This window comes from Vicugna pacos, unplaced genomic scaffold (assembly GCF_048564905.1).
Source record: "Vicugna pacos unplaced genomic scaffold, VicPac4 scaffold_77, whole genome shotgun sequence".
Taxonomy (NCBI): domain Eukaryota; kingdom Metazoa; phylum Chordata; class Mammalia; order Artiodactyla; family Camelidae; genus Vicugna; species Vicugna pacos.
In genome coordinates, this window is record NW_027328758.1 from 1,844,896 (window position 1) to 1,856,004 (window position 11,109).

General features: G+C 41.0%; 1 long non-coding RNA gene across 1 annotated transcript in view; it reads right to left on the minus strand.

The window, feature by feature from the left end:
• Positions 1 to 10,259, minus strand: part of LOC140694652 (uncharacterized) — a 74,290-nt gene extending 64,031 nt beyond the window's left edge. The window contains exons 1-2 of the long non-coding RNA XR_012070234.1: positions 10,013 to 10,259; positions 2,197 to 2,331 (exon numbers count right to left, since the gene is read on the minus strand). This is a non-coding gene — a long non-coding RNA (uncharacterized lncRNA). The remainder of the gene's footprint in view (positions 1 to 2,196; positions 2,332 to 10,012) is intronic.
• Positions 10,260 to 11,109: the final 850 nt, after the last annotated feature.

Consider the following 11,109-nt stretch of genomic DNA (forward strand, 5'->3'; position numbering starts at 1 on the left):
TTGAAAAGAAGGAATATTCCCAAACTCATTCTATGAAGCCACCATCACCCTGATACCCAAACCAGGCAAAGACACCACCAAAAAAGAGAATTACAGACCAATATCACTGATGAACACATATGCAAAAAGTCCTTACCAAAATACTAGCAAATAGAATCCAACAGCACATAAAAAAGATTATACATCATGCTCAAATGGGGTTCATCTCAGAGACACAAGGGTGGTTCACCATATGCAAATCAATCAATGTAATACTTCACGTCAACAAGAGAAAGGACAAAAACCACATGATCATCTCAATAGATGCATAAAAGCTTTTGATAAAATTCAACACCCATTTATGATAAAAATTCTCACCAAAGTGGGTATTGAGGGAACATAACTCAACATCATGAAAGCTATATATGACAAACCTACAGCCAGCATAGCACTAAACGGTGAAAAACTCAAAAGCTTCCCACTAAAATCTGGGACAAGACAAGGATGCCCACTATCACCACTCCTATTCCTCATATACATGGAAGTCCTGTCCACAACAATCAGGCAAGTAAGAGAAGTAAAAGGGGTCTAAATTGGAAAAGAAGAGGTAAAAGTGTCACTATATGCAGATGACACGATACTATATATAGAAAACCCTAAAAGGGCCACACAAAAACTACTAAAGCTGATTGAAGAATTTAGCAAAGTAGCAGGTTACAAGATTAATCTTCAAAAATCAGTTGCATTTCTTTACACTAATGATGAATCAACAGAAAAAGAAAGTAAAGAAACAATCCACTTTAAAATAGCACCCAAAGTAATAAAATATCTAGGAATAAATCTAACCACAGAGGTGAGAGAATTATACACAGAAAACTATAAACCATTGGTGAAGGAAATTAAAGATTTTAAGAAATGGAAAGGTATCCCATGCTCTTGGATTGCAAGAATCAATATTCTTAAAATGGTCACACTGCCCAAGGCAATCTAAAGATTTAATGCAATCCCTATCAAATTACCCCGGACATATTTCATAGAACTAGAACAAATCACAATAAAATTTATATGGAACCATCAGAGACATAGAATTTCCAGGGTATTACTGAAGAAAAAAAGAAAGAGGCTGGAGGAATAACTCTCCCAGACTTGAGACAATACTATAGAGTTACGGTCATCAAGACAGCATGGTATTGGTACAAAAACAGACATATAGACCAATGGAACAGATTAGAGAGCCCAGAAATGAACCCACAAACTTTTGGTCAACTAATCTTCAACAAAGGAGGCAAGAATATACAATGGAATAAAGACAGTCTCTTCAGCAAGATAAACATAAAACAAGATACAATTAACCTCCTAGAAGAAAATACAGCCAAAATATCTGACATACATGTCAGAAATGCTTCCCTAGGGCAGTCTACCCAAGCAATAGAAATAAAAGCAAGAATAAACAAATGGGACCTAATGAAACTTACAAGCTTCTGCACAGCAAAGGACACCATAAGTAAAACAAAAAGACAACCTAGAGTATGGGAGAACATTTTTGCTAATGAAACTGACAAAGGCTTGATCTCCAGAATATATAAGCAGCTCATATGACTTAATAAGAAACAACCAAATAACCCATTCCCAAAATGGGCAGAAGACCTAAACAAGCAATTCTCCAAGGAAGACATACAAATGATCAATGGGCACATGAAAAAATGCTCAGTATCACTAATTATCAGAGAAATGCAAATCAAAACTACAATGAGGTATCACCTCAAACCAGTCAGAATGGCCATCATTCAAAAATTCACAAATGACAAACGCTGGAGAGGCTGTGGAGAAAGGGGAAACTCCTACACTTCTGGTGGGAATGAAGTTTGGTTCACGCACTGTGGAAAACAGTATTGAGTTTCCTCAAAAGACTAGGAATTGACTTGCCATATGACCCAGGAATCCCACTCCTGGGTATATATCCTGAAGGAACCCTACTTCAGGATGACACCTGGACCCCAATGTTCATAGCAGCACTATTTACAATAGCCAAGATATGGAGACAGCCTAAATGTCCATCAATGGATGACTGGCTAAAGAAGTGGTATATTAATACAATGGAATACTACTAGGCTATAAATACTGACAATATAGGGCCATTTGCAGCAACATGGATGTTCCTGGAGAATGTCATTCTAAGTTAAGTAAGCTCAGTAACAAGGAATAAAGAGAAGTTACCTCCAGGTACAGTTATTTTGATTAAAATATCCATACAGAAAGCAAGTCACCCGCACGACTGCTGCCAGGAGGAGCATCTGAGTGTAATAGCCCAGCCAAGCAAAGAAGATTCTGACCTTCTCTCCGTAGAATTTCCTGCAGAAAGACAGAAGGTAGTTTCAGAAGACACACATAATCACTCTGTAGCTTCATCCTCATGTTAATTTCTTTTTTCTTTGTTTTTTAGGGGGCATAATTAGGCTTATATATTTGTTTTTTAAATGGAGGCATTGGGGATTGAACCCAGGACTTCATGCATGCTAGGCACGCACTCTACCACTGAGCTATACCCTCCCTCCATCATATTAATTTCTGATTCTAAATCAAGGGTGTTTTAAGCTTAAACCTCTGACTCAATTCACACTTAAAACATATGCGTTTCCATAGCAGCCCCCAAATTCTACCGTGAAATAAGAAGTATTTTACGTATCATAGAAGTAGAGATCACTGGTTCACCTGCTGAAGAGAGATAAATGAGAACAGAGAAAAGGAGGGGACGAGGCCAACTCTGGAGCAGATGCAGGGGATCATCACCACTCACTGAACAGTCTGGCACATTCAACAAATCCCCCCAAACATCATTCTTAACAGGCTTGACATAAGTGGACATCAACAACTGGCTCAGTCATTTGCTCCTGCCTTACCTCGGGAACTTCCCTGGAGCAAATGCATCATAAACCACAGATAATAAGGAAATGGCTGATAATGATAACCACTGGGAGTGCAATGTCTCTCTGGCAAAATATTTATAAAACTCATTGTGCGAATGGGAGAGGTTAGGAGGGATGTGACTGAGGAAGGTACTGCCCTGTATTCTTTGTATCAAGCACGTCTGTTCCTAGGATTTAAAAACTCTTCAGTGTTTCTCAGTTAATCTGGAGTAGATGGAATAGGCCAGGGAGGCAAGATTAGAAGAAAGGAGGCAGGGCATGAAGTGGTGCCAGGCTGGTCCTGAAAGAGCGACAGACACCGACAGGCAGACACAGAGGATTTAGAGATGAGGCGGAACAATGAGACAGCGGCTCAGGTGTGTCTTGCTGTTGCTGATACTTCCCTCAACTGGCTCACTGCTGACTCGAGAGTGCTGGGTAAAACCTGTGGATTTCCTCAGCTCTGAGTTCCCTCTGAGGCTTCCGGCTTGGTCTAGAGCTGAGATGAGCTCCGTGGGTTTAGCCTAGGGGGGACTCAGCTCTGAGAACAGCCTGCAGTCCTGGGAAATTTCACGCAGGTGCCCCTTTGGGCTGGACAAGCGCTCACAGGGCTGCTGTGGGACCAGCTCCATCGTCAGAGACCTGGGCGTGGACCATTCCATGGGGAAAAGGGCTGAGCCCGATGCCAAATCAGATAGGAGGGACAAAGTGTGTTCATTCTCATGTGATTGGGCTTTGTGGCCTGGCTCACGGATGGCAGGCTCAAGATGGTGTCTGGCAGAGAAAACCCTGGCAATAGGTTTGAGATGTCTTGGACTCTTTCTTGTTAAGCTTTCTGTAATACATTCTTATCAACTATCCGTCCTGAAAATGCCACATTCAAAACTTAAAGAATGTTAGAAGTTGCCTGCTCCAACTGGCCAATGGTAAACACAACCTGCTACAGTTAGAGACCTGGGCAGGCAGCCTCTGCCTGCATATTTACAGTGACGGGGAGTTCATTACTTCCAAAGGTTACATGTCGGCAAGAAGGTCAGAAAGAATTTTTGAACCTTAAACAGATGTCTGCCTCCTAGTCCTTGCTGAAAGGCTAGGAATAATGAGGATCCCTTCAAATGTAGTTTTGTCTGATTGTTATCTCTGTCAAAAACACCCCAATTCTTAACATCAATTTTTCAAAATTCAGCTTTGATTTCTTTTTATCAAAGTTATACCATACATTTATTAAAGAGACAAACAGTTCTCGAACACCAATTGTAAAAAGGAGCAGTTCCCAGCCACCGCCCCATTTCCTGGCCAGAAGCAACCACGTTCAGCTCCTACTGCTGACTCGTGGAATAATTACTCCCTTTCTCTGAGTAAAATCCTTGTAACGCAGCCTACTGACTTTTTCAGCTTTATGTATCACCTATTTAACTATCTATTTTGGAAAATGAGGATTAAGCTCTCTTTCAAACCCCATCTCATCTACACACCCAAACCTTCATTCTTCCAACCTTTTGATACAATTTCATTATAATTTTGATCAGATCAGTAGCCTTGCTTTACATTATTAGGACCCTGTACAGACTGTCCGCAGCTGTAGCAAGTTGTCTGCTAGGCTTACTTTTTTCTTCCCTACTTTGTGTTTCCTGGAGTTAAAAATTGTCCTGGTGGTTCATAGCTTAGATTTCTGTGCACTTAACAATTCAACCTCAGACCTTCTCCTAATGAATAACTTTCTCAACACTTTCCAATACATTGTCTACAAATTTCATCTCCTTGAATAAATCTCTTCAGATCTCCTTCAACCTGGATTAACGACATGCTAGTCTTGTCACAGAGCTCAAGGGGCCACTAGTGGGAAGCAACAAAGGGAACACATGTACCAAGGGCAGGGAACAGATCAACATATTTTCCTTAGCAAAACATACTTAAAATAGTGGGAAAATTGTTTTCTTTACAAACACAAACACACACACACAAACCCGAAAAGCCCATAAAGAATGATTAAAGAGCTGTCAAACTCATTGCCCTGCCATCAAATACTGTATAACATAAAACAAAAATAACAGAAGGAAAATATAGTATAAATATGAATATCAAGGGGGATGGGGTACACTCAGTGGCAGAGTGTGTGCTCAGCATGCATAATGTCCTAGATTCAATCTTTAGTACCTCCATTAGAAAAAAAAATTAAAAAGAAAAGAAAAATGTATCAACTTTAAATATTTACATATGTACAAGCATCCTCTTTTAAAACTGTGTTCTACAGGATAACCCGGGTTAATGAGAAAGTGCCTCTTCATGACTGTGATCCTGCTGATAATTGAGGAAAGAAATTAGAGTATGACCACATGAAATAAAATCCCTTATGAAATAATGATCTCGGGTGACAGTCATTATTGACTGCTGTCATCACAAAAAAGAGAGTCAACTGGACATTATGTACCTTATGACAGGAGTACAAAACTTCACACAAGTATTCTTGCACACAGTTGAACCTCAATCAGATCAAGGTTTTATGGGAGGATCAAATCAATTAGCTAAAGCAAATACATAGGATGGAGAAACAAGTCTAACTCCACAGGGGAGAATGAAATCAGCCAAACAGGAAATTGAGAAACCCCTCAGCAATTTCAAGGAAAATGAGAAACAGGAAAATTATAGATTAGAACCCACTTGAGGGATATGCTGGCTGCAATGTCTGAACCTAGTCTGGATCCTGATTTCAACCCCAAAACTACTTAAAAGTGTATTTTTGTGACAATCAGGGAATTATTTTCTAACCCTAAAAAAAAAAAGGAATATTCCAATTGTATTTGAAAGAGACCTTGTCATTTCACTGATGAAAGGTTAAGCTATGTAGGATCGTCTTCAAAATGATCCCGTGGTAGGGGAGGGGAGGAGGTGGAGATGAAAGATGCAACAACAGTGACTCTGAGTTTATTATCTTGGAGCTGGGTGGCTGATACAAGCAGGCTGGCTGTGCTGTTCTCTCTACTTCTGTACATGTTTGAATCTTTCCATAAAATGTGAAACAAAAAAACTTCCGTGTTTTAAAACCCTCAATTTGAAGGTTAAGAAGTTTGCCCAATTAGGTGGGCACCTGCATGGGGCACTGAGATTAGAAAGAACAGGCACCTGGCTCCAGGCCGACGTGGGGCTACCTTGACCCTCCTCTTCTCCTCACCATCCACAGCCAGCCCATAACTGCATCCTGTCAGCTCCACTCCCCAAACGCATTCTTCCCTGGCTCCAACCATCTCTCATCTGGCCCAATCCAAGAGCCTTCGACCAGGCCTCCCTGCTTCCTGGGTCCCTGCAATTCATTCTCCACATTATCTTTGCAAAATATAAGTGAGAGAAAATTACTTTAGTGTTTAAACTATCATGACTGCTTCTCACTGCACTTAGATCCTACACTCCTTTCTATGCTCCTGATGCCCTTCTAAACCTCGCGTCTCATCACTCTCACCAACGCTGGCTCCAGTATCTCCTCAAACCTGCTAAGCACATTTGTGCCTTGGGGCCAATGGACAAGCTGCCTCTATTCCTGGGGTGACTTTTCCCAGATCCTCAAAGTCCAGCCTCCTTATCACCATCTCAGCTCACATGTAACCTACGCAAATATAGCTTTCTTTACTCACTTCCCCCCAAGTCTCCCATCTCAACACTGTGTTATTTCCTTCATTTCAATCTGACATTGTTTCCTTATTCTCCCGATCATTTTTGTTTGCTAGGTTGTCCTTGGCCTCCCTCCCCCCAGCAGCCTTGCCCAAACAGCATAAGTTCGTGGGGAGCAGCCGGCACTGGTGCTCTGAGAAGACACATGCTGAACACGACATTACAGTCACGTGGTGTAGTGAAACGGTGTCGAACAGCAGATACAGCAAAGCAGTGAGAATTTCTCTCTTATTTTATAATTTAAGTGAAACCTAACATTTCCTCCTGTTTAATGTAGAATTTGGTAGGTCTTTGGTCCCAGTTCCTGGACGGCAACCACTAAAGCCTTGAAATTTCCCAAGATAGGAATGTCTTTGCTATTCATGGTGGACCCTTGGTTGGCTTGAGTTCATGGGATAACTCAGGATGGGGACTGGCCAGCCAGAGACACCAACCATGTGATTAGAGGAGTGGGGCTTTGAGCTTTGTGACAAGTGAGTGACCACCAGGAGAGGAAGGGGCTCAGCGGTTAGGGCTAAGGGAAGGTTTGACTTACAGATAGGGTTTGGGTTAGCCATGTCGGTAGTGACCCAATAACTCATGTCTTTGTTATAAAGCCTCCAGTAAAAACTTGGGGCAACAAAGCTCAGAGCTCCTGTGAGCTTCCTGGTTGGTAACACTCTTGGAGGACTGTCACCGTCAGATGCCATGAGGGCAACCCTGAGCCCTTCCCACTGAAGTGCTCTCCACAACAGCTCACCTGATGAGATCTAAGGGCTGCTTCTCGTCTATGCTTTGAGGAGGAGCCCATTCCCTGTACAGAAGGCCCTGTTCGCTGGGGCAGCTGAGGTCCTCTGACTGAGGCTGAAGTTGCACTGGGAAGCAGAAGCAAACAGGTGAGCATCACTGTCACCACGTGATCACATGTTCTGTTGATAAAATGTGGTGCTAACACTTCGTGGTCATTTGTAAATAAGGGGCCCTCACTTGCAAGAAGGGATGGAGGTACTATATAATTTTTCATAATTCTCACCCAGGATTAATACTAACCCCTTGAGGGTCATTTGCAAACGTGGGTGGAAAGTAATGCTTGGATTTTACAGTCCTGGGACCACCGTGGGTACCTGGTGAGAGCCTTGCAGATGCTTAATATCCTACAACCGGGCCAGTCTTCCACAGAAAAAACACTAGGCCACCCAAGTGCCCAAACTGCTGCAGTGGAGGGACACCTGACGGTCCAGCCCCCTCCTTGGACACCCAGAGGAAACTGGACTCTGGCTGGTTAGGGGTAGGGTCAATTCTGAAACCCAGGCTTTTTTGCTCCCACAATTCAGTAGTTATTCGGTGACAGCACATGGAATATAAACAACAAAGAAACTTGACATGATGTTATATATTTAGCTTACTCAAGAAACAAAATTTAAATCCAGTCATTCTCCTTCCCACCTGACCTACTTTCCTTTCTCCTGTACTAGAACCAGATTATCGCCCACCAAGCCTTAACATGGGTCCTGACTCCACTTACCTCCCTCCCAAACACCACATGAGATGATTCCTCAGCCTGGATCTGGGACCAGCAATTACAACAGGCGTTAGTGGAAAAGCACTGGTTGTGCACAGATGCCAACTAAACACTGTAGAATTCTGGTGTCCCACATTAGTAATCATGACAGCTGTTTGCCAGCATCCCCAAAGTTCATTTCAGACTCTCACTGCTAATTTTGCTGGGACATAAATATAAAACAGGTGGACTGCTGGGCTGGACTGCTATGCTGGGTCTCTGATCCAGGAAGCTCAGTGTCTGCTCCCTGCACCCAGCTCCCTGTTCTGTTCATGCATTTGCATCAAGCAGCTGTTTAGTGTCCATTTTAATATCTTAAACAGTGCATTTCAGTATTGTCTTCATCTACAAATACGTGTACCTCATAGTACTAATGATCAATCTCAGTCTTTGCTTTCTTTGGTCTTAGAGAGTAAGATAAATGGATAGCAAAGATAACAAAGTCATAGAGTGCTATAATATAGTATTTCCTTTATTTCAATGACAGGATTTATTTAAAGAGCTTAGATATAACATCCTCGCATTTATGGAATCATTAAGCGTCTGAAGCTCTTATATTTTAAAAACTTCATTTCATGAGAGATGTTATCAGTTAGAGAAGTGCTCCTGAATTTAAGGGGTTACTGTCATCTCAGATGGAGTCCCTAAAAATTGTCAACACTCTGCAGTATTGCCATCATGACAAGAACCCGGACAGATGAACTTTGGAAAGCCCTGTGGCTTTCAAGTGCACAGACACAAAATGGTATTTCAGAGGGAAAAAGCCTGAATTACAGAAAATGATAAATGAAATGGTCTAATATGTATTACTCTTACAAAGAACTAATACTTCTTTGGTTGATAATAACATCTGTCAGTAATTATGAAAAGAGCTGACAGATGCATAGTACTTAATATTAGCCAGGGCTGTTCTAACATTGACACAGATTCATTAATCCCCATAGCAACTCTATGAGGTGGGTATTATTATTATCCCTATTTTATTGATGAGGAACTTGATAAACACAGAGGCTAAAAGACTTTTACAAGGTCGACAGCGAAAAACCAGCAGAGGTGTTCCAGCCTGCGTCTACGCTCCTGGCCGCTTCTCTTTTTTATTGTTTGTTTGGTTTTTTTTTTTTTTGGTGGCGGGGAGATAATAAGGTAATTCTGGTGGGGGGTGGGGAGGTAATTAGGATAATTTGTCTATTTTAGAGGAGGTGCTGGGGGCTGAACCCAGGACCCTGTGCGGGCTAAGTATGCGCTCCATCACTTGAGCTCTACCCTCCCCTCTCGAGTCTATGTTTTTAGCTGCTAATCCGCACTGCCCCACACGGTAACTCTGGGGGAACTACAGTTCATTCATTCACTCACTCATCTAAACTCAGCCTTCCCGGTGCCTGAGATTCAGCAGTGAACAACATGGTTCCTGCCCTAAATGAGCTCGTAGCCTCCTGACATATTATCTTCATTTTACCCAGGAAGAAATAAGGTCAAGAAGATTAGCCCTTTCCTGTTAACACAGGAGGAGACATGAGGTGCTTTATTTCATCTTTGCCATTTGACTTACACCATGGGGAGGGAGAGCTGCCTTGCAGATCCCGGAGCTCACAAGCCTGTTAACCCCGAATTTTTTAACGTTGTGCCTTACCTGATACTTGATCTGAGAAAGGATGAAGTAAACCTAAAAAGATTCTAAAAGAGAGTGTGTGGTTTATACAGGGTAACTAACCAGCCACTGTATAAACCACACGCTCTCTTTTAGAATTCTCTTTTAGAATCCTAACAGGAATCTGAAGGCATATTTCTTTTCTTTCTCTTTTTTCCCTTTTATGGGCAGCTTTAAAAAACCAAACCAAACCAACCAAACCAAATCACTGATAATTCAACAGCAGGTTCTAAATCACCCCCAAGACAGCAGCTAAACTCGGTTTAGACTTACAACGTGGCTTCCGGTGGCTAGGTTGAAGAACATATCTCTATCTTGAATATAAAAGTCATTCACGCAGCTCTTCTCAAATAAAGCAGTGAAAAACTCTTGCTCTGGCTTGATGAGACTTTCATTCACTTGGAAGACTTTCATAAAATAGCTGAAATTATCGAAGGCTGAGGGCCGGGTTTTCAGATCATTGGGCTTCAGAGGCAATTTGATGTGCAATATCTCAGCGTATGTACAGAGCAATTCCCACAGGGTGTGTACTTTTGCAAATACAAGCTTGTCATCCAAAACCTACACTGGGAGAATGAAAACACAAACCAGGTAACTATTTTCACATTTTTAGTACACAGATTTTTCTTATGTTGCTGGTAGTTAAAGCATGTGTGCAAACACACACACATATGACACTGGTAAAAGTGAAGATATAATAAAGACAGTTTTGCAAACCATCATATATTTTGCCTTAAAGATAATTTCTTTGTTGAAATTACTGAAAAGTTATTTAAAATCCTTACAGTTCATTCATAAAATTACCAATGTTTTAGATGAAGAAATGCACACTTGTTAATTTTTAGTCCAAATTAGTGACTAAAAATAAAAACACTAAAATATTCTTTGAAGTGGTATTGTAATGACAGATTTTTAAATTTCTCAAACCTAGGACTATTTACATATCTGTTCAATATAGTGTTAAATAGCCATTAAAAAAGATTTGAAAGAATTATATTTATTGATATGGAATATATAATAAAAGGAAAAAGCAAAAAATGTGAAATAATAATTTTCCTTTTTGGAAGGGAAAATGCCTACATTTGAGAAAAAAATGTTTAGAAGGATTTTAAGATTATTTATGACTTTTAATTCCACTATTCTTACATTTAAATTTTGGGGGGTAAATGTTTATAATAAAAAATCTTTAAAAATGTTCTTGCATAAACACATTAATAGACGTATTTATGGCTACATTCTCTGGCTATTAAAAAAGATCTCCTAGCTTTGAATCTGGAACATACATTCCATAATGCAGATTCTGACTGACTCGCCTCCCAGCCCACAGCGAACGCATGGCTGGGGTGACATGTTTCACATGCCATTCCAGC